Source organism: Maniola jurtina, chromosome 5 (genome assembly GCF_905333055.1).
Source record: "Maniola jurtina chromosome 5, ilManJurt1.1, whole genome shotgun sequence".
Classification (NCBI taxonomy): domain Eukaryota; kingdom Metazoa; phylum Arthropoda; class Insecta; order Lepidoptera; family Nymphalidae; genus Maniola; species Maniola jurtina.
This window is the reverse complement of record NC_060033.1, coordinates 7,158,382-7,179,272: the sequence shown is the minus strand read 5'-3', so window position 1 is coordinate 7,179,272 and position 20,891 is coordinate 7,158,382. Positions and strand designations below refer to the sequence as shown.

Sequence of the window (20,891 nt, the reverse complement as noted above, 5' to 3'; positions counted from 1 at the left end):
AACAATATATATTTATTGTTCTGAACTATGAACGTCACGTACAAAATAAAAATATTAACTTTTCCCCAGCCTTATAGAGTTCTCGACGGCAGAATTTTCTGTAATAAACTGTGTAAAAAGTGCAACAACAAAACCAAAAAATGAAGTTAAAACGAAATAGAGTAAAGATTAAAACGCTGACTCAATTTGCAAATATAATTAAATGTAAATTGTGTCTTTCGCAGTTGCTGTACATTTTCTCTCGTGTATTTTTAAATCAATCACCATTTTTAGCCTGAGAGAGTTAGTAAAAATGTTTTAATGTTTACGTTCACCGTGAACAAGTAGGGCTGTGCCTTATCAGGCCAATCTATATATAACATAATAATATTCTAGTCCAAAGCCTTTAGGTCAGCATATCGTGTCTGGCCTAGAGGATCTTCAGAGCTCCAATTTATTATTATAAAAATAGTATATAATAAAAATAGTATTTGAATTTGTTTAATAGACTTTGAGTAAAACAATAGTTTTGAGTTTTTTTTATTTATTTTTATTAAAATATGACAGTATAAGTACATCTTTATCATATACCTACTGCTTGATGCCGCAGCTTCGTCCACATGTATAATTTAGGTTTTTAAAAATCCTGAAGGAACTTTTCGGATAAAAAACCGATGTCCGTTCTCGGGTTGCAACCTAATTCTCAACCAAATTTAGACGTAGACGTAGACTATAAGAAAGGGTTTTCTGAAATTTCACCTGAACGAAATCGCGGTGAAGTAGCACCTTTCAGTTGTTCAGGCAAAAATATGTTCTTTCTTCAATATTCCTACAACGTTTTATATCCGTAGCAAATTGCAAAGACAATCTTCACCAAGATCTTTGGCTTACACCTTCAAACATAACGTTTCCGATTTTAAAGCGGTTTTCGTGTAGTAAATGGGACACACACAAAAATGTTACAACAAGCAATGTTCCTAACAAATAATAAATCCACAATGTTTATTTGCGTTCGTTATAAAACAAGACTTGCCTCGCGGCGACTTAAATGGCCTGTCTTTTAATATTTATTCAGGAGTTACGAAATATTTTAAGAGAAGTTTATTTTGTAGCGTGCTTGTCATACAAACTTAGTTTTGTTTTTATTTGAACGCTAACTAAGGAAACTCTATAAAATTTGTAGAGGACTAATTCGTAAAATTATCTTGGCAGTTTTTTACAATAAAAAAAAAATTATAAAATAGTTGGTGGAAAGCTGGCGTTACGGCATGGTAACCTCTTCTAGAAATTAAAATCAATTAAATCAAGCCACCTTTAAAAAAAACTAAATTAAAATCGGTTCATTAGTTCGGGAGCTACGATGCCACAGACAGATACACAGATACTTACGTCAAACTTATAACACCCCTCTTTTTGGGTCGGGGGTTAAAAACATTAAAAGCGCAAGCTTATTTGGAAAACGGAAGCAATCACAGTGGGTACAGGTACTCTTAGGTAAGTAAGTATACTATAAACTATAAACTAGCTTGGTTCACTGGTAGGAATAAATCTGCAATCTTTGTTTGCTATTCTTTCTAGACAAAGCTTTTGACCTGTGGAAACATAAATTGCTCTACTTTACTTTTAAATTGCTCCACGAGATACGGCACGTATAAACTTATGTTAGTAAATATGGTCAATTTCGCTGTAGGTATACAATCTCTAAGCTAAATTGACATATCTAAATCAAGCGCTATCTTATCCCGCAGGGAGTATTATGAAACGGATCGCAATACAATATAATATCTTCAATATTTAGATCAGAGTATTTTAGTTAGGCTTAACAGGGCTCTCTCCGTCACACGTTTCATACAATCGTAGTTCCAATTTCATTTGAATATTAAGCAACCAAAGTCCATGAAATTTTGCAGCCATATTCTAGAAACTAATATCAGCTGTGTCTGTGGTGTTTTAGATTTTTCTAAAAATATGTAGTTTTAAAATTACAGGGGCTCAAAGATTTGTATGAAAATTTTTAAGACCGCGTAACTTTGAAACCGAATATTTTAACAGAAATCTGGAAAACCACAGACATAGATATTAGTTTCTAGAATATGTCAGCAAAATTTCATGGACTTTGGTTGTTTAATATTCAAATGAAATTGGAACTACGATTGTATGAAACGAGTGACGGAGAGAGCCCTCTTAAAGATTTGATACAAAAAGTGTAAATTTAAAATTTATGACACTCCCGACAAGTGAAGGTTACAGTAACTAGAAAAGAGCTGATAACTTTCAAACGGCTGAAGCGATTTTATTGGATAATAGCTAAGAACACTCTCGATCAAGCCGCCCTTCAAACAAAAAAACTAAATTAAAATCGGTTCATTAGTTTAGGACCTACGATGCCACAGACAGATACACAGATACACACGTCAAACTTATAACACCCCTCTTTTTGGGTCGGGGGTTAACAAATAATAACTGGCCGAAGTGACGTGTTTTGCGTTACATTCTGATGTCTGTTCTGCGAAAGTGTGCTTGCTTGTGACTGGACTAATAAAGTAATAACTTTATTAGTCCAGTCGTTTGGTAGTTTTACCTGGAAAGTTTTCCGGGAGTCTTGAAAATTGGTGTTTTTATTGATTTCGGCGTTCTCTTTACGAATTTTTATTTTGCCACCTCGTATTTTTGCCGCTCGCGCCGCCATCTTGGAAAAATGGTGGCCAAAAAGAGTTTTTGACGATAACTTCTTTCCGACTCATTTTACGATGAAAATTAAACTAGAGGCAATTTCCTACAATTTATGTTAAGATTAGCTGTTATCCTATAGTATAAAGGCTTGCATCCCGGAGACATACATACCTTAATTTTTAATGCCAGAAATTGATTTTCCTGCATACAAAATTAAGGGATAAAAATTAAGTTCCCAACGGATTTTTAAAAACCTAATTAGGTGGTTTTCCACGGGGACGAAGTTGCGGACATCATCTAAATTACAATATTTTTCATTTTAGTGGCATATATGCCTCATATTATGTTGAATCATTTGGTAGCTACCTACCTATAATAAATAATCTACTTATCTTAATATTATTAAAAGTTAGAAAAAATGTCTGTTTTCCTCAAATACTCAACCGACTTCAACTTTTGGCAATTAGACTTCGAACAAATAGACATAACATTGCATTCTGCAAACAGATACTTTTCCGAAAAAACAAAGAGTTCCTGTGGGCTTTTAATTAACTTTAATAAACCTGCAATTGTAATAAAATGGGAATTTTTTGACCCTTGCAACGTATAATAAAAGAAATATGACAAATATCCGTAGGCTTGAATAAATAAAAAAATAGCGCCTCTGATTAAAATAGAAAAATGAAGGAAAACAAAAATATGAGAAAAAGAAACCAGCCTTACAAAGATTCACGTCGTGTTGTTTTGTTTGCTATTCGTTAAAAGACAAGGCTTCTGCCCTGCGGTGACGCAAATTGGATGCTACTTTGCTTGCTCGGTTTTTAACATAATATCTGCTTATTTAGAATATTTTTTGCTGCTGGATTATTTTAAAAACTGGACTAGTTTTTGCTTGGGGGTATAAAAATTACTAGTCTGCTTAAAAGTGTTGTAAAGCAAAGCCCCCTGGCGCATTGGTGAGCACAGTGGTCTTACAACTGGGAGTTTCTGGGATCAATTCCCAGCAAGGGCAATTTTGGAATTTATAATTTCTAAATTGGTAGGTCGAACCTATGATCGAAGCCTCCCACCAAACCAGAGTAAAGCCATGCCACAAAATAATTTTGCGTTCCTTATATCGATCGAAATATCGATAATTTTACAATCGTCGTACCTATTTGTCATACCTAGTGGATAATGTATCAGTTACTTAATTCATACATATTTATGCTTATAACTGTGCAGTTTGTATTCTACAGTATCACTTCAAGTCAAGTAAAATAAGTCGTGTTACCTTTTGACTCAAATTCTAGTATTTTGGATACTAAAAATACGTAGGATGGTCCTGAATAAAGCACCCGCGTCACGTATAGCCAGATTAAACTTTTGGGCATCAACTGATAGTGAATGGTTTAAAGAAGATTATGATTTTTTTCACTTATCACACTTATATTATAAAAGCATTTTGTGTGTATGTATGTGTGTACCTATGTTTGTTACTCTTTCAGGACAGATTGTGCTGAAATTTGAAATGGAGATAGATTATACCCTGCATTAGCACATAGGCTACTTTTTATCCCGGAAAATGAAAGAATTCCCACGGGATTTTTAAAAACCTACATCCACGCGAATGAAGTCGCGGGCATCAGCTAGTACTAAATAAATATATAAGCTTAGATTAAATATCCCTGAACAAAACATATCTTGTTAATGTTTTGTTACTAATCAAGATTGTTGGAACCGTTCCAGAAGTCGATTTAGTGGGGTTTAGTAGACAAATAAAATATATCTGTTGCAATATATTTTCAACATGGTTGGCTTTGTACGTAAAATAAACTACTGTAAATAAGTTATAATGGGAATTGCGAAAGCGTGTATAAAACGGCTAAGTTAACTAGTGTTTGAAAGTTTTGATAGCAAATTTTTGAATTTTACCTACATATCAAAAATTTGCCCAACTAAAGAGCCTTAAGCCCACATACATTTCTTTTTTATGGCTTACAGGCAGCTTACAGGCTTACGGCTCATCTCCAAGTTCTTTAAAAAACCTAAACCAAGCGAGTGACGTGGCGGAAAAAAGGCAGTTGTGCATTTATACATGTGTTTCATTTTTTAGCTGGAACGCTTTTTTCGGGGTTTTACCTCGAGTTAGTAATTTTAAAAGTTTACAAGTAAGTATTTTAGTTTTAACTCGTTTATAACTAACTGTTTCAGCACGTTAGTCTAGATGGGGAAATTGTTTATCATTCGTATTCTACCGCTTCCATTTTTAGTTTAAATTTTGTTTTATTTGGTTGTACCAGGTTGGCAGCTTGCCTCGTCAGCAAAACAGTTTTATTAGAGAATTTGCATTTCAATTCCGTACAATTTAATTTAAATCTGTTTCTTATCTTCTGTACCTACGGTTTCGTTTTAAAAATGAATTTAAGTTTTATTAAAGATGCACTCTATGGAATTCCAAATTCATCCATTATTTTACTCTCTTATTTAAATAAATTCTTTTTTTTTCTCTCTCTCGTCTGGCTTTACACTGATTAGCCAATGTCAAGTTTATAGTTATTTACCAGTTAGGGAAAGGACTTCATCTGTGTTGGTGTTAGCTGGCGGGCGTGCTCTGCAAAAAAAAAAACACTCCCAAAAAGGCACAACACGCGCGCCAGCAAACGCCACCACAGACGAAGTCTAAATAAATTCTAGTAATTTAAGTAAATTAAATATTCCTCGATCCAAACGGTAAATTTACGGAACAGTTGTAACAACTTCCATTTAATTTTTTGGTATTTCTGTACAAAAATTGCTTCATGCAGTTGCACCATATGGTTCGCCAGTTCGTATTGTTTTGAAACTCTTGACAGACCACTCACTAAAATTTTTGGTCTCACAGTTCTAAATCGTTATGGTTCGGTCACAGCAGCAATCAAGCGAGCATAGCATGTTTATTTTATTTTTATTTTCTCTATTAGGTTTACTAACAGCTTGTAACAGCTATATCAAACACAATTTTGATTTTACAAAATACTTTAGCAAAATGATAAGTTATAAGGTATAGGTAAACATAGCATGCAGATAAAAAGTGACAGTGAGTCTGGCGTCAAACAGAAAATTTACAATTCTATTTGTATAACAAAAACCATTGCGGTCACTGCGAGGTTGAAGGTTCTTTTAGAGTCACGTTGTCGAGTTCAAACGGTGTCCAATATGACTAAAACATGTAATAGTCCGAGATCCCACTGAATAATATCTTCACCAACCTGTTTATTCAGTTAAAATGCTATTCTTAGATAAAACTAAAAGTGTAAAGGAATACCTTTTAGTCTGGTTGTCTATTGAAAGGTCGCAAGCAAGTTTTTAAATTTTTGTTGAATGTCTGAATAAATGAGTGTAGCCTATGTCAAGTCTCTAGATCTTTAACTATGAATATTACTATCCATACAAAAGTCATTCCGTTGCTCTGTTGCAGCGTGACTAATCAGTAAAAAACACATTTTTGCATTTATAATATTAGCAATGATAGTGATGCTCCAAAGCAATGTTATGAATTTGTAAAACATAGGACCCGCCCCGGCTTCGCACGGGTAGCTTATTACAATTTTCACATGGATCGCTAATTTTTTGAAAATAAAACAGCCTATGTTACTCAGGAATAATATAGCTTTCTACTGGTGAAAGAATTTTCAAAATCTGTTTAGTACTTCCAGAGATTACTCCCTACAAACAAACTTAGGTACACCTTATAATATTAGTATCATGGTTGACATTTTTGCAGTGAGATCTCGGACTGTAATCTGTTAAACTGATTTAAGCTCGTAAGCTCCCCATGTAGATGTTAATTGGCAAAAGCTGACCTCATTTTGCGACAGGTAAGGTAGGTATATCTAAGCCAAGCTTCAAACTATAAGCATAATAAGCATCAGCATAAGGTTTTTTTTACCGAACATACAAAGAGTGTCTTATTGTTTCGTGCCCAAAAAGAATGCAGCACTTATCAAATCACGTTGGTGTCTCATAATAATATGCTAATCTAAAGCTAAATTAGGAGATGATTGGCATCTTTCTAACGCCTAAACTATTTATATTTGAATAATTCCATAAAAAGAATTCCAAAACTTCTTAACCGAACGAAAATCATATTAAGTGTTGAGTGCTCTCTAACTTATGAGATCTCATATTATACGGCCCAAATTACCGTTGTTCCTCTGGCTGGCGAGAAAAAACTCTTTAGGTACTTAGTGGGTGGGAAAATTTTAATGTAAGAAAAAAACTTCCACAAAGCTCCTTTTTAAAGCTCGTAGCGGAAAACTGATTGCTCAGGTACAAATAATATCTTGTCCTGTTTTTTTTTATAATGGGGATGATGCCTATGTCAAAAATAAATTATTTCGTAGTAATTTTTAAATAGATTGTCTTCCAAAATTCGTAAAATCCACATTCGATGCTAGTTTTAAGTTTGCTTACCATTTTAAATTATCGATTTAACCATAGACATACAATTTTCGCTTCGCTCAGATTTAACTAAAAAAGTACGTCAAATGTGTAGTCACTTCTGTGAATTTCATACAAGCTCCCTTACTAAGCGAGCGTTCTGACGTTTGATAAAAAGTCGCTGATTTGACTGGTAGTTATCATCCCTATTACAATCGTTTTTCATGACCTGACTAGTGTTAAAGTGGTATGCGGTATGTAACGATTCCGATGAATCTCAGTATGAACATTTTAATAAAACTTGTTTACTTAAAGGGCAAGTTGCCAGCGGGTCCAACTAAATGGAATACCTAGAATCTGCCAAATCCAATCTATTTGATGAAAGTAAGGAATGTAATATGTGTAACAGGAAACGTAGTACCGAAGTTTCAATGGGAATGTAAAGCAATTAACAATGATAATATACGTAGGAATAGGAGAATCACGTAATGAATGGGAAATGGAAAGCAATTCTACTGAAATTGGTTTAAGGGAAGTAATTTAAACACTAAACAGACGTATCATAATGTGTCAGATTTATTAATAAACTAACAGTGAGAGTATAAGTATAGAATGTAACGGCTATACTTAGTACCTACTCACATATTTAGTATACGTGAATATAGCCGTTATAATGGAAATCACTAAGAAATAAGAATAGCTTAAACGTTAAAATAGTGAGACTATAATCGAAGACAAAATTCAGAAATCTCATCTATTCTGGTTCGACCATGTGCTTCGCCATCTCTAAAACTATAGGTAGACAGGTAGACAGGTGAGTCATAGGATGACCCTAAGGTTAGCCAAATAAACCATACATTGACATCATATAAGTAAACGCACATGCCAACGACTATAATATAATGTACCTATCTGGCCAAGTGAAAGAGACTTAGCAAGTAGAACACTGACTGTATGGTAGGTATGTATAGTGTGAACTCGCTGAGTGAGCAAATAGACATGTCAACTTTCTTTCAGCTACTTTTATCTAGTTCGAGCATCTTAGACTGTATTGCCACTTACCAGCAGATGAGTTTGCAGTCAAGTGATAACTTGTCATTCAATAAAACGAAAATATTCAAGAAAAACCCTGAATCATTACAAAAACCCAGTGTACGTGCCAACTAGGTTCGTTAAAAGAAGCCCTTTTGGGCATTTTAATTTGCTCCCGTCTCTGGCTAAAAGCGGTGAGGTTTTGCCAAATTGCAATAAGATTGTTAAAATTACAAGCCAAAGACGTTTAATTAGCTACAGTTAACGAATTTAATCTAAACAATGAAAGACTCTACGTTAGGTATAGTTATTATATCGCCTTATTTTAATAATATAATTTTAGTTCTATCAACGTATATTAAAAAAATAATATTTTTAACTAATTTGAGCGAAAGAAAACATTAACTCTAAAAACTGTTGTAAATCATGCAAACTGATATTAATTAATATAACATTGATACCAATCCCTGTTCGCTGGTAACCTAGGTAGTTTAATAAATATTGGTAAAAGTTTAAACCTAATTCGCCTTTTTCTTCCGTGGAGATAGAACCCTAAAAATATTTTATTCATTATGAATAGGTTTCCGTACTTAGACAGATCGTCTATTATCACACTAATATTATAAAGGCGAAAGTTTGTATATTGTGTGTGTGTGTGTGTGTGTATGTTTGTTACTCCTTCACGCAAAAACTACTGGACGGATTTGGCTGAAATTCGGAATGGCGATAGATAATATCCTGGATTAGCACAGAGGCTACTTTTTATCCCGGAAAACCAGAGTTCCCACGGGATTTCGAAAAACCTAAATCCACGCGGACGAAGTCGCGGGCGTCAGCTAGTAATTATTAAAGCCATATTTATTTTAATTAGTTATTATACTTAACAAACTTCTATACCTAATTGGATAGTCTAATGAAAAAGCAAATCGCTAGTAATACCTACTTAGATGTAAAAGCGGTAAAGTCCGCAATGCAGCGTGCCGGCTCGTTAATGAAGCTAATGAAGGTTTTGCCAAACTGCAAGTAAGGAGAATATGAAAACTACTAAAGTAGTGACCTTATTCACTCACACGGTTATGAGATTTTGTATAAAAGGAACTGTATTGAAACTCATATTATGCCTTCGTCCAAGAGTGGTCTATATGCATACTTAACAGGGCTCTCTCCGTCACTCGTTTCATACAATCGTAGTTCCAATTTCATTTGAATACTAAGCAAGTCCATGAAATTTTGCAGACATAATATTCTAGAAACTAATAACTAATAACTAATCTGTGTCTGTGGTGTTTTAGATTTTTCTAAAAATATGTAGTTTAAAAATTACAGGGGCTCAAAGATTTGTATGAAAATTCTTAAGACCGCGTAACTTTGAAACCGAATATTTTAACAGAAATCTGGAAAACCACAGACATAGATATTAGTTTCTAGAATATGTCTGCAAAATTTCATGCACTTTGGTTGCTTAATATTCAAATGAAATTGGAACTACTATTGTATGAAACGAGTGACGGAGAGAGCCCTCTTAATCTAGCGTTTCTATAAATATGTAGGTACTTCAATAATTTGCGGCTACTCAAACGGACAGGTCTGTTCGTCCATTTTTACTAAATATACTATACGATTTGGATTGAGATTCCTTTGTGAGCCTCTCTAATAATACCTATTACATAGCTCGACGCTTACCTGATATCGCGATATTATAAGAGGAAGTATTTTTTTTAAATTCAGATACAAGTTAGCTTTTGACTGCAATCTCACCTCGTAGTAAGTGATGTAGAGTCTAAGATAAAAGCGGGCTAACCTAGAAGGGGTATGGCAGTTTTTTACACCTACACCCCTTTGGGTTTTACACGGCATCGTACCGGTACGCTAAATCGCTTTGCAGCACGACTTTGTCGGTAGAGTGGTAACCACAGCTAAAGCCTCCCCCACCAGACAAATCTCCACTTAAGTTGCAATGCTCATACAGTAGTGTCGTGTTAGCAATAGTGGCGTAAAAACATTGCTTACCCAAGTTAAAATTGACCAATGCAATGAGCAGTTTTCGTTATGCCTATTTTTAACCCCCGACCTGTGTATCTGTATATCAGTTTATCTGGGTATCTGTGTATCTGTCTGTGGCATCGTGGCTCCTAAACTAATGAACCGATTTTAATTTAGTTTTTTGTTTGAAAGGTGGCTTGATCGAGAGTGTTCTTAGCTATAATCCAAGATTATCTTGGATTTTAGCTAAGAACACTCTCGGTTCAGCCGTTTGAAAGTTATCAGTTTTTTTCTAGTCACTGTAATCTCACTTATCGGGGGTGTTATAAATTTTTACTTGTGAAAATAGGTATCTAGCTAACTAATGCCTACCCTAACTTCAAAGTTCAAACCCTCTGCACGCCACTATTTAGTAGTATAGTATGTATCTCGCCTAGCTATTTTCAAAAAAGAACTTAAGTACTTGTAGTCGCAGACACTTCGGTAAATAATGATAAGAATACGCGCACGAAAACAACATTAGTCTTTTTCAATATCTGACAGCAGCTGTCATGTTCCACTCTGGGGAGTATATGGACCAAACAAAAATAGAAGACACTGTTTTTAAAACCTTTCCTCGCGTAAGTCAGTAGCCAAATTATAAAATGTGTGCTTTTGCCTGCGACTCCGTAAGCGGGGATTTAGTTTGTTTTAATCCCGCTTTGTTTTCCCGGGATAAAACGAAGACTAAATTACTCTTTATATTCACCTGCCTGCGAAAATCTGGTTAAGTTTTTTTAGCCGTTTTAAAGGGAAACAAATATAATGACCGCCAAAAAATACTGGGACACCCTAAGCTTTCTTACCAAAAAAATATTCGAAGACCAAATTTAGTAAATTATCACCAAAATTTGACAAGCAAATAATTAAGTCTTGGAAATTCGCATGAACATAGACCACCTTAATGCCCATTTCCAGGCTTTTGACTCATGATTGGAGCTATGTGTTCATATAGCACTCAGTCAGCTGTTTGCCCTTTTATTTCTATACAATTGTAGATAGACAAAGCTATGTATAAAATATAATATTATGACCAACTCCAAAATAACTGAACCGACGAAAATTTTAGTTTGAAAAGTACTCAAAGTCAAAGTTAAATACTCCTCTAACTTTAAATAAAACCGATCGACTGGAATCCGAGATATACTTTGCAAAAACCTTTCATGAAACTAAAAGCGTAAAACGTTTTTGTTATAAAAATCAGCCAAGCGCGAGTCGGGCTTGCACCCACACTTGTACTATCGAGACTACCACTACTACTTTACGAGATACAGCTCGCTGACGGACAGACGGACTGACGCACGGACGGACGCACGGACGGACGGACGTACGGACGGACGAACGGACAGCGGAGACTTAATAATAGAGTCCCGTTGCCACCCTTCGGTTACGGTCTCTAAAAACGAAAGTTGAGACCCGTGTTTATTTTAAAATTCCGTTGAGTAAAAAATTAAATCAATTTCTGGGTATTTCAAATTGCATAAAATGATTTATGCTGCTGCTTTGATTTTATGCGATAAGCTATTTTGAACACAGTTCTGTAATGTTTCAATTAGTTTGAAAATTGCGCCAAATTACATGCTAGACTGAGCGAATGCAATAAACCAAGTTCACTTGATCTGATTTCTTGCGTCTTTTTCAGTAGGTATTTTTACGAACTGGGAGAAAACGTTTTTGAAAGAAATAGGATTTTGAGAAAAAGAGATTTAAAAACCTACATTTACCCAGACGAAGTTGCGGGCATCAACTAGTGTCGACTATTGCGCAAGTATAGTTTTCATGGTTTGAACATTATACCGTAATAAATGAGTGGCAGTCATTTCAGAGTAATAACCAAATAATTATAATTGTCCATAGCGTAGCGTTTGTAGCAGCTTAGAGTCAGCGTAGAGCTCACGTAGCATTCCCAATATTTAGATACCTCTTATAATTACTAATGGCACATCATCAGCCATTAAACAGTTACTGTTGGACATAGCCCACTACAAAGCCACTATAAAGCGGAATTTACATTACGAAATTAGTTTAACACGTTTCATTATCAATTGCACGGGTAAACGTCTAATTTCGTATTATATGCACTGGAGAAACACGCAAGTGACGCGATTTGCCCGGGGTTTTTACATTCTGGAGATAAGTTTTTCACTCGTATCATGATTTCATTGTCAAGTTCATGGTCGTACATGAGCTGCGTATAGTGTGGCTGTTACGCATTTCAAAAGCTAAAAAGCCAGGTCCTTACGCGTTTCAGCAAGAAACTTTTTAAAGAAAATAGATTATACCTGCAGGACATTGCGTAGCTCAGAGCTCAATTTAATTTTGTTTTTAATCCCCGACCCAAAAAGAGGGGTGTTATAAGTTTAACGTGCGTATCTGTATATCTATCTGTGGCATCGTAGCACCTAAACTAATGAACCGATTTTAATTTAGTTTTTTGTTTGTTTGAAAGGTGGCTTGATCGAGAGTGTTCTTATCTATAAGCCAAGAAAATCGGTTCAGCTGTTTGAAAGTTATCATCTCTTTTCTAGTTACTGTATGTAACCTTCGTTTGTCGGGGGTGTTATAAATTTTTAATTTACACTTGTACACTATGCAAAGCATCTTAAAATAACTGTCTTAAAATAATTTTCTGCTGTGGCTAATTACCAACCTACCGGCAAAGCCGTGCCGTTAAGCGATTTAGCGTTCCAGAACGATGCCGTGTAGAAACCAAAGGGTAAGTATAGGTTTAATTAAAACTGCCATTCCCTTTCCAGGCTAGCCCGTTTCTATCTTAAACTGCATCATCACCAGGTGAGGTTGTCAAAGGCTAACTTATATCTGAATAAAATAAAAAAAACTGCATTGGTATCCGTGCTTTCCCTAGCGTTGTTTATTACTGAGACTCAGAGTTTATGACGTTATCCCGATCGGACACCAAAGTAACTAAATTAAATTACAATTGATAAGGAGTTTGACAGTTATTTGGTCAGGGAGCGTCCTTCGTTCCCTATATTGAATACTACATCTACGAGTAAGTCCATTCCATTTGCTGAGACACGGTCTTGACTCGAGGACTTTTATCCAACGTCCATTATCAAGTGACCTTTAATATTGACATGACCTTTCTCAAAAGACACAGGCTCCTAAAGATAAAAATTTGAATTATTACTTTTCCGTTCAGAACTTTTCAAATATATACCGATATAAACATACAGACTATAATTTATAGATTTACAAGTGCCTCTGAAATTTCCACGTTCCATATCGATATTTTGAACGACAGCACAGCTTTGAACTCCGATTGAGGAGATATAACTTTCCAAATTGTCCTTGTCCGGAATCCAATCGAGGATCTCACATTTATACCGGAATCCAATCAAGGATCTCACATTTATAAGTACACAAAGCCCCCCGACCGAAAAAGAGGGGTGTTATAAATTCGACGTGTGTATCTGTGTACCTGTCTGTGGCATCGTAGCTCATAAACTAATGAACCGATTTTATTTTATTTTTTTTGTTTGAAAGGTGGCTTGATTGAGTGTTCTTAGCTATAATTAAAGAAAATCAGTTCAGCCGTTTGAAAGTTATCAGCTCTTTTCTAGTTACTGTAACCTTCACTTGTCGGGGGTGCTATAAATTTTTAATTTTCTTTGTCTAGTATTGTTAAGTTGAAGTCAAGTAAATAAAAATAAACAAAGAACTATTCGTGGAGTGAAAATCCGTTTATAAAATACCATGTTGACGTTAAGAATGCAATAAGTTAACCAATAAACTAAATACGATCTGAAAAGAACGCTGTAGCAATAAAAAGCATTTTGTTTGTTCAATGGCACGCCTCGCTGTGTTGAAATTTTCTGGATCAAATTATAAACATGGAAATTTGAATTCTGTGTCGGTAACTTTATGAGCGAAATTAGCTTAACGCGGCGGTCTCCGTTTTCGTCGATACTAAAGTTTACTAAAATGGAAATAAGTTAGGAACGCATGGATCGAAAAATTTGAAATTAATATATAATATTTTTCATTATATCCCCTTGGATTTGGTCCGATAAAAACATGATTGGACAAACTTTCCTCGATAGAAAAAAAATCAGAAGTTTGGTCTAAAACCTTAGACTTTTGGGTTTTTCTCTTTAATGACAAAGCTCTTAAAGACGTAACTTTCACCATAGGTGTAAAACAATCAAATAAATAATTCGGTCCGATCATTTCACAGTAAGTGCTATATTTCAAATTATATTCTAAATTATTTGATTTCACGCTTCCTCGCTTATTCTCTTCAAATCGCGTACGGAGCGAGTACAAAGAATTTTCGACCCTATTGTTGAGTCTTATGGGCCGTAATTACGTTATCTTGTCAGTCATAACCGTCGCCTCAGCGCGGCAGGACCTGTTTCGGGTTTCATAAGCATTTTGTCATACTGTAATTGTACAGAATGCCATAGAGTAGTAAATTCAGTACTATGTTATAAAGTATTTTTATTTAGGATTTTTCTAGATTTTAAGATAAGTTTATATTGTGCATTTATTACATTAAAAAAGTAATTATTTTAAAAAGAATGCAGTAAACAAACAGTACATTTCAGTGTAGTGAAGCTAATATTAGGTCATTATAGACCAGGACTTATAATTTGAAAATAAAAATTAATTAATCTGAGTGCTCTATTCCGGTAGCTCAAAGATCAAAAACCAAACTTGTAAAATGCATAAGTATTAGAAGATAAGATGGAAAAAAAAACTTTATTGATATCAATTTAAAGGTTTTTAGGGGAAAGTACTAATTATTATGAAAATAAGATGAGAGGAGACCGCGTATAAGCAAGCGTAGTGTAGGACGTCCTCCAGCACGATGGACTGATGATATAAAGCGGCTGGCGCTCTTTAGGGAAGGCCCATGTCCAACAGTGGACATCCACAGGCTCATAATGATGATGATGATGATCATGATTATTATGAAAATGACATCCACTTTCAAGTCCGAGATGTTTATCCAAGGTGTTATAATTTTTAGTTTCTTCACTTGCTATGCAATGATATCATTTATTAGGGTTCCGTACCTCAAAAAGAAAAGCGGAACGCTTATAGGATCAATTTGCTGTCTGTTTGTCTGTCTATCTAACTGTATGTCTGTCTATCTGTCCGCCTGTCAGTCTGTTTTGTCCGTGTGTGTTGTGTCTGTCAGGAATACCTATAGGGTACTTCCCGTTGACCTAGAATCATGAAATTTGGCAAAAACCATAAATTTATGGGTTCATTAAAAAACAATGTGTTTCAATTTTCAAAGTAAGATAACTATACCAAGTGGGGTATCATATAAAAGGGTTTTACCTGAACATTCTAAAACTGATTTTAATTTATTTTTAAGCATAATAGTTTTTGATTTATCTTGCAAAATGTCGGAAAAATACCTGAGTACGGATACGGAAACTTGGTGCGCGAGTCTGACTCGCACTTGGCTGGTTTTTTTATGTACATACGTCACTAAGTAGTCAATAATAAGTTTGACCAAAAATTGCAGTGTCATAAATGTTTTATAGATCAAAAAAATAATCATACTATTAAATATTCCTTCAACTTAGACCTTATTGTCACAGCTTAAAAGTTGAAAATGTGCAAAACAAAATTTCATACGTACTTAATACTTTTTCTCATAAAACTAGTTCAATTTACAAGAAATGAAAGATCCTATTGTGTTTGCCTTTGTCAATACAAAGGATCTTTGTGGCTTTTGTGTTCTCACTCACGTATACTAACATTAAAATATCGATGTTAAAATATTCGTTGTAAAACTTACCTTATGCAGTTATTCTTAAAGTATACATTAAATTGTTATTAGGACGAGAGTTGCTTCGTTTTGGAATGCCAAATCAGTGTATCAATTTTTCTTGTTTTGAATCGAAAGGTAAGAACAGTAATAAAATGTAACTACTGAAATCGTTTGTTCGTAGCTTTTATAGGTTCGTGAGAAGTAGTATTGTTGTATGATAATTTGGTCAATTTATAGATCAAATTTCTCAAAATCCTGTCTTAGTGCGGGTCTACGTTATATAGAGAACCAACTGCACCTTTTCAAACTTCAAAATCCCATCAGGACCAGTCCTGGCACAATTGTTAGTTAGTGGTAGTACCTTTTCACCCCCACTTTTTTTCATATTACATCCGTTAGGTCAATTTTTTTCGTATAAAATGTAGCCTATGTTACCCGGATCTTTACGACAAATCGATTTACACCTCATTCATCAAAATCAGCCCAGTAGTTTCGGCGCTACGGTGGAACACACAGAATCTGGATACAAACACACACACATACATATACAGACTGCTAAAATCATAACTCTTCCTTTAGGCTTTGCCGCAATGGGGTAAAAAAACAGGCTGAATTGAGAACCACCTTCTTTTTGGAAGTTGGTTAAAAATTAAAAAGGGAGCAAGCAACAGACCATTTAGACTATTTACTTTTCCAGATGTTTTAGATACTATCTCATTCAGCGTTTATGTCATCCAACTATGTAATTTGACGTCTGGCTAATGAGGTGTTCTAATCATACAGACTATTCACAATTCCAGACGTTTTGCTACTTGTGCATTCTGTTTTTATGGCGTACAGCTAAGTTGACTCTCTGCTGACTGGGTAATCTGCTTTGATGTCATCTAGCTGAATTGTCTATTGGCTTACTAGGCACTTTGCTTTCATGTCAGTCAACGTAAAATTGTCTTTTAGCGAAAAGGTAATGACCTGTTTTTCTCAGCTAAAAAGAGCTCAGCTTCTGAATTAGAGAACATAATTACTACAAATTTAAAATTTGAATCAATGGCCCGAATCTGAATATAACAAAAAAGCTATAAAATATTTTAATCTCTGTCTTGACTTTGTTCAGTATCATATAAAAACATTTCTCCAGCGCTTTGACTTTGAACCTTAACGTAAACAGTTAAGTTAGCGTATTGAATGTGTACATACCTACTTATGCTCTTTTGGAATATTTCACCTAATTAGTTAACTTTTATGGCTATTAGCTCCGAGCGGGCCGGTTTGACTGTAACCATATTGAATAAACAAAAACAAGGATTATAAACAAAACAGCTTTTTATACAACACGAAATATATTATAATGTTATCCTGTTATGGCTGCAGGTGCATATAATCTCTTTCAGGTGTTTTTGCACGCCTAGCGCGTGTGATATTTTTTTACTGTAAACGTTTTGATAATATGAAAAAATAGGATTTTACGATCTCGGTAATTAGTGAAATGCAATAAATAGTTACTTGTGTAATGTCCGTGCTAACTATATTTTCATTGAATTTCAGTTGAGTGTAATTTCTATAATCTCAGCATCTATAATAGCAATAAGATATAGAAAATATAAGATTTACCTATAAATGTAAGTAATTAGGAATGATAGTATTATCATTATCAATAAGTGAAAATTTCAGAAACTTGGACTTGTCCATGCTATAATCTTTTATCCATGTGAAGTATCTTCTTTCAAGGCCAAATGTAATGGTCACCACAGTAATGACCAAAACTGGCAGATAGGGGTTTATAATGAGAACGTTAACGTAAAATAGACCTTAACCGCCTTGTTTTATAGCTCAAATTAATCCATTCGTGTATAGCCAGTCAGACAGAACCAGAAATTAAAATCGGTGTAATTGAATTTAGGACCTTAAGTCAAGGTTATTTAGGCCCATTTTAATTTAATGTTACTGTGTGTGTGTGATCTCATTCTATGAAAGTTGGTGAAATGTTAAATCTCCTACTATAATAAGCATACAGGTTGAAAAAGACACCTATTAGCATGATTGTAAATAGATCTCATTCATTATTTCTCGTTGTTGACAAAACAATAAAAGTACATTATAATATTGTTTTTTTTTTATCAGTGACTGTTTACTAACTAATGATAGTAACTTGGCAACAGTGTGCATTAAAATCCATACTTTACTAATATTATAAATGCGAAAGTGTGTCTGTCTGCTACGTTTTCACGGCCCAACCACTGAACCGATTTTAATGAAATTTGGGACACATCCCGGAGAAGGACATAGGCTACTTTTTATCCCGGAAAAATGAAGAGTTCCTACGGGATTCAAAAAAACCGAAATCAACGCAGGCGAAGCCGCAGGGATCCTCTAGTAGTATATAAAACAATATTTAACTTGTACAAATATTTTTTATAGATACGCAATGTTATATATTACAATAAAGTAACCCAGCGAAGTCGAATGTAATCGATTCTGATGATACCTACAGATTAATTTTTTTAAATAAATTTTTAATTATTTCATAATAAATATTTTTTATCACTATAACTTTGAATTTTAAACTTATACATAACTTGACTTTTTACTCCATCGTAAACACTGAAGTGGGGTGACGTAATGATTAAATGCAGGAGCGATGTGAAAATAATAATCTACACTGTGGCGATGCGCAACCGGTTCAGGGGCGTCTAAGAGAGATGCCGATACAATGTGTATCGCCATCTCTAGATTTGAAATTATACCTGGAATATACCGTCCCCTTAACTGCTCCCGTAAATAAAGTCTGTCATCCACTGAAGCGTATCTTTACACGTATTAAAATATTATAATACGCGTTGTGTCACCACGAGACAGTACGAAACATTTTTACATGAATTTTAAACGTATTTTTGTGTACGTATTTTATGCTAATTAAAAATGTATACGATCAGTTTTCAAACATAATATTACGTCTTTCTGTTCCGTAATAACAGAAATACTAAAATTTTATTGCAAAATAAACCGAACGAAACTTACTCAATAAAAACTTTATCAAATACCGAATTGACTTCAAGAATGCAATATGTCAACCAGTTGTTCGATCTGAAATCGCACAAGTAAAATACTCGTACAACTGAGCGAACAACGTACCTACTATAAGTACTTTATTTGTTTTGTTCGAATCTTGTGTAATCAGCAAACATATTATTATTGTACTGAATTCTATTCTTGAAATCGTTAAAAGCGAAATTCGTATATATTTATAAAGCTATCTGAAGTCTCTTAAAAATAAAGACGTGGATGGAATCATTTAAGTTTTGGGCATGGTTTTTAGTTGTATGAAATTCGAAAGTAGTTTTTCAATTTGGATACTTATCCTTATAACTTTATAAGGCACAAAGCACAAAGGCAGAGTCGAGGCGTAGCGTATTTCTTGATAACAACTCAAATGAACCGTTATTTTTTTTTATGGTGGCAAACTTAGGCACGTATCCTGAGTGCATACCAAGACACATGCGTGCACACCTTATATACAATATATCATACATACGCAAACATACACGCACCCAAACAAGCACGCGCCCAAACACCGGCACTTACTGAGGTACTTTACTGGACTACAATGAATAATTTGCATGCATATATAAGTTTTTATTCGATTGATTTTTAGGGAGGAAGTGGTTTCTACGATACAGAGAACCATAGTATGGAAATCACTGTCCCATTTATTATTATTTAGTTATAATACTCACACATGTGATTTCTTAAGTATTTACTTGTTTCTTTTCAAATAAAGTTCCTACTTAAAATTTGTTTTAACATTTTTACTTTTCAAATTTTGGTTTTTTAATTTGAAAATAAACAAAAACTAGCAAACGTTTAAACGCGATAGGAAAAACATCTATAAATATACAAGTGTAAAGTATGTTATGTATACATGTGAAGGTTACAGACTTAACTAGAAAAAAGCTGATAACTTTCAAACGGCTGAACCGATTTTCTTGGATTATAGCTAAGAACACTCTCGATCAAGCCACCTTTCAAACAAAAAAAAAAAACTAAATTAAAATCGGCTCATTAGTTTAGGAGCTACGATGCCACAGACAGATACACAGATACACACGTCAAACTTATAACACCCCTCTTTTTGACTCGGGGGTTAAAAACATCTAAAAATGTACTGGACTACCAACTTTACTTGTCCCATGTTAACCTACTATTCAAAAAACCTCTGTAAACATGTTTACACGCGGTTTTGTTTTTCCCCGTAAAAAGCTATAGGGACAAGTGCAACAAAGGATTTATTATTTTCCCTCGGGCCTTTCATTTGTGGAGTGAAACTTTAGGTATGTATGCTAAGCTTTATGCGGTATGACCTTTACATGGAACAAAGACATTTTGTATGATCACTTTTTCCTTTTACTGCCTTGGAAGTAATTAAATACGGCTATGTTCAAACTACGCTATACCTTTTTATGGACTTCAAAAAGGAGAAGGTTACCCACTAGATAAATACCTAAATTCGACTCATATGTATGTATGTTTGTATTTTACATTGTGTCGTTGATGTTCATGCATAACTTTGTGTTGAGTAAGCCAATATGAACTATGATGTTATAACTTTAATTAATAGAATAGGATATGCAATGGTTTTTTTGCAGTTCCATTTTGGTAGCTGTTTATAATATTAAAATGAATATCTGCTACTCCTCAACAAGTAACAGCTAATTAAATTAGTAACTTGAAATGAAAGCTGAGGTTGTTGATACAATATGCATGAGGCTTAGTCAATGTCTATTGATGTTTAAAATAGGTTTGACCGCAAAGTTACACGTTGAACTAAATTAGTACCTATAGAAGAGCTATTTCAAGTGAAAGTCGCGCTCTATGAAACCGTCAAAACTACTTAGGCACTATAATATTAATATTTCTATGTATGACACTGGACCTCAAGTTGCGAACAAAAATTTGTTCCCGCTCACAATTTTTTATTCGGAATGGCACGTCCTGTAATGTACTACATTGATAGAGATCGTTGATTTATCATATCTAGATA

At 34.4% G+C, this 20,891-nt stretch overlaps 1 protein-coding gene and 1 long non-coding RNA gene across 2 annotated transcripts in view; one reads left to right on the top strand and one right to left on the bottom strand.

The window, feature by feature from the left end:
* The window catches only part of LOC123865280 (hemicentin-2-like), a 161,869-nt gene that overhangs the window by 39,354 nt on the left and 101,624 nt on the right, over positions 1-20,891 (bottom strand). The gene's annotated exons all lie outside the window — the stretch shown is intronic.
* On the top strand, positions 9,856-16,354 carry LOC123865281. The gene is made up of 3 exons (XR_006795954.1): positions 9,856-9,991; positions 14,909-14,913; positions 16,344-16,354. It is a non-coding gene; the product is annotated as an uncharacterized LOC123865281 (long non-coding RNA).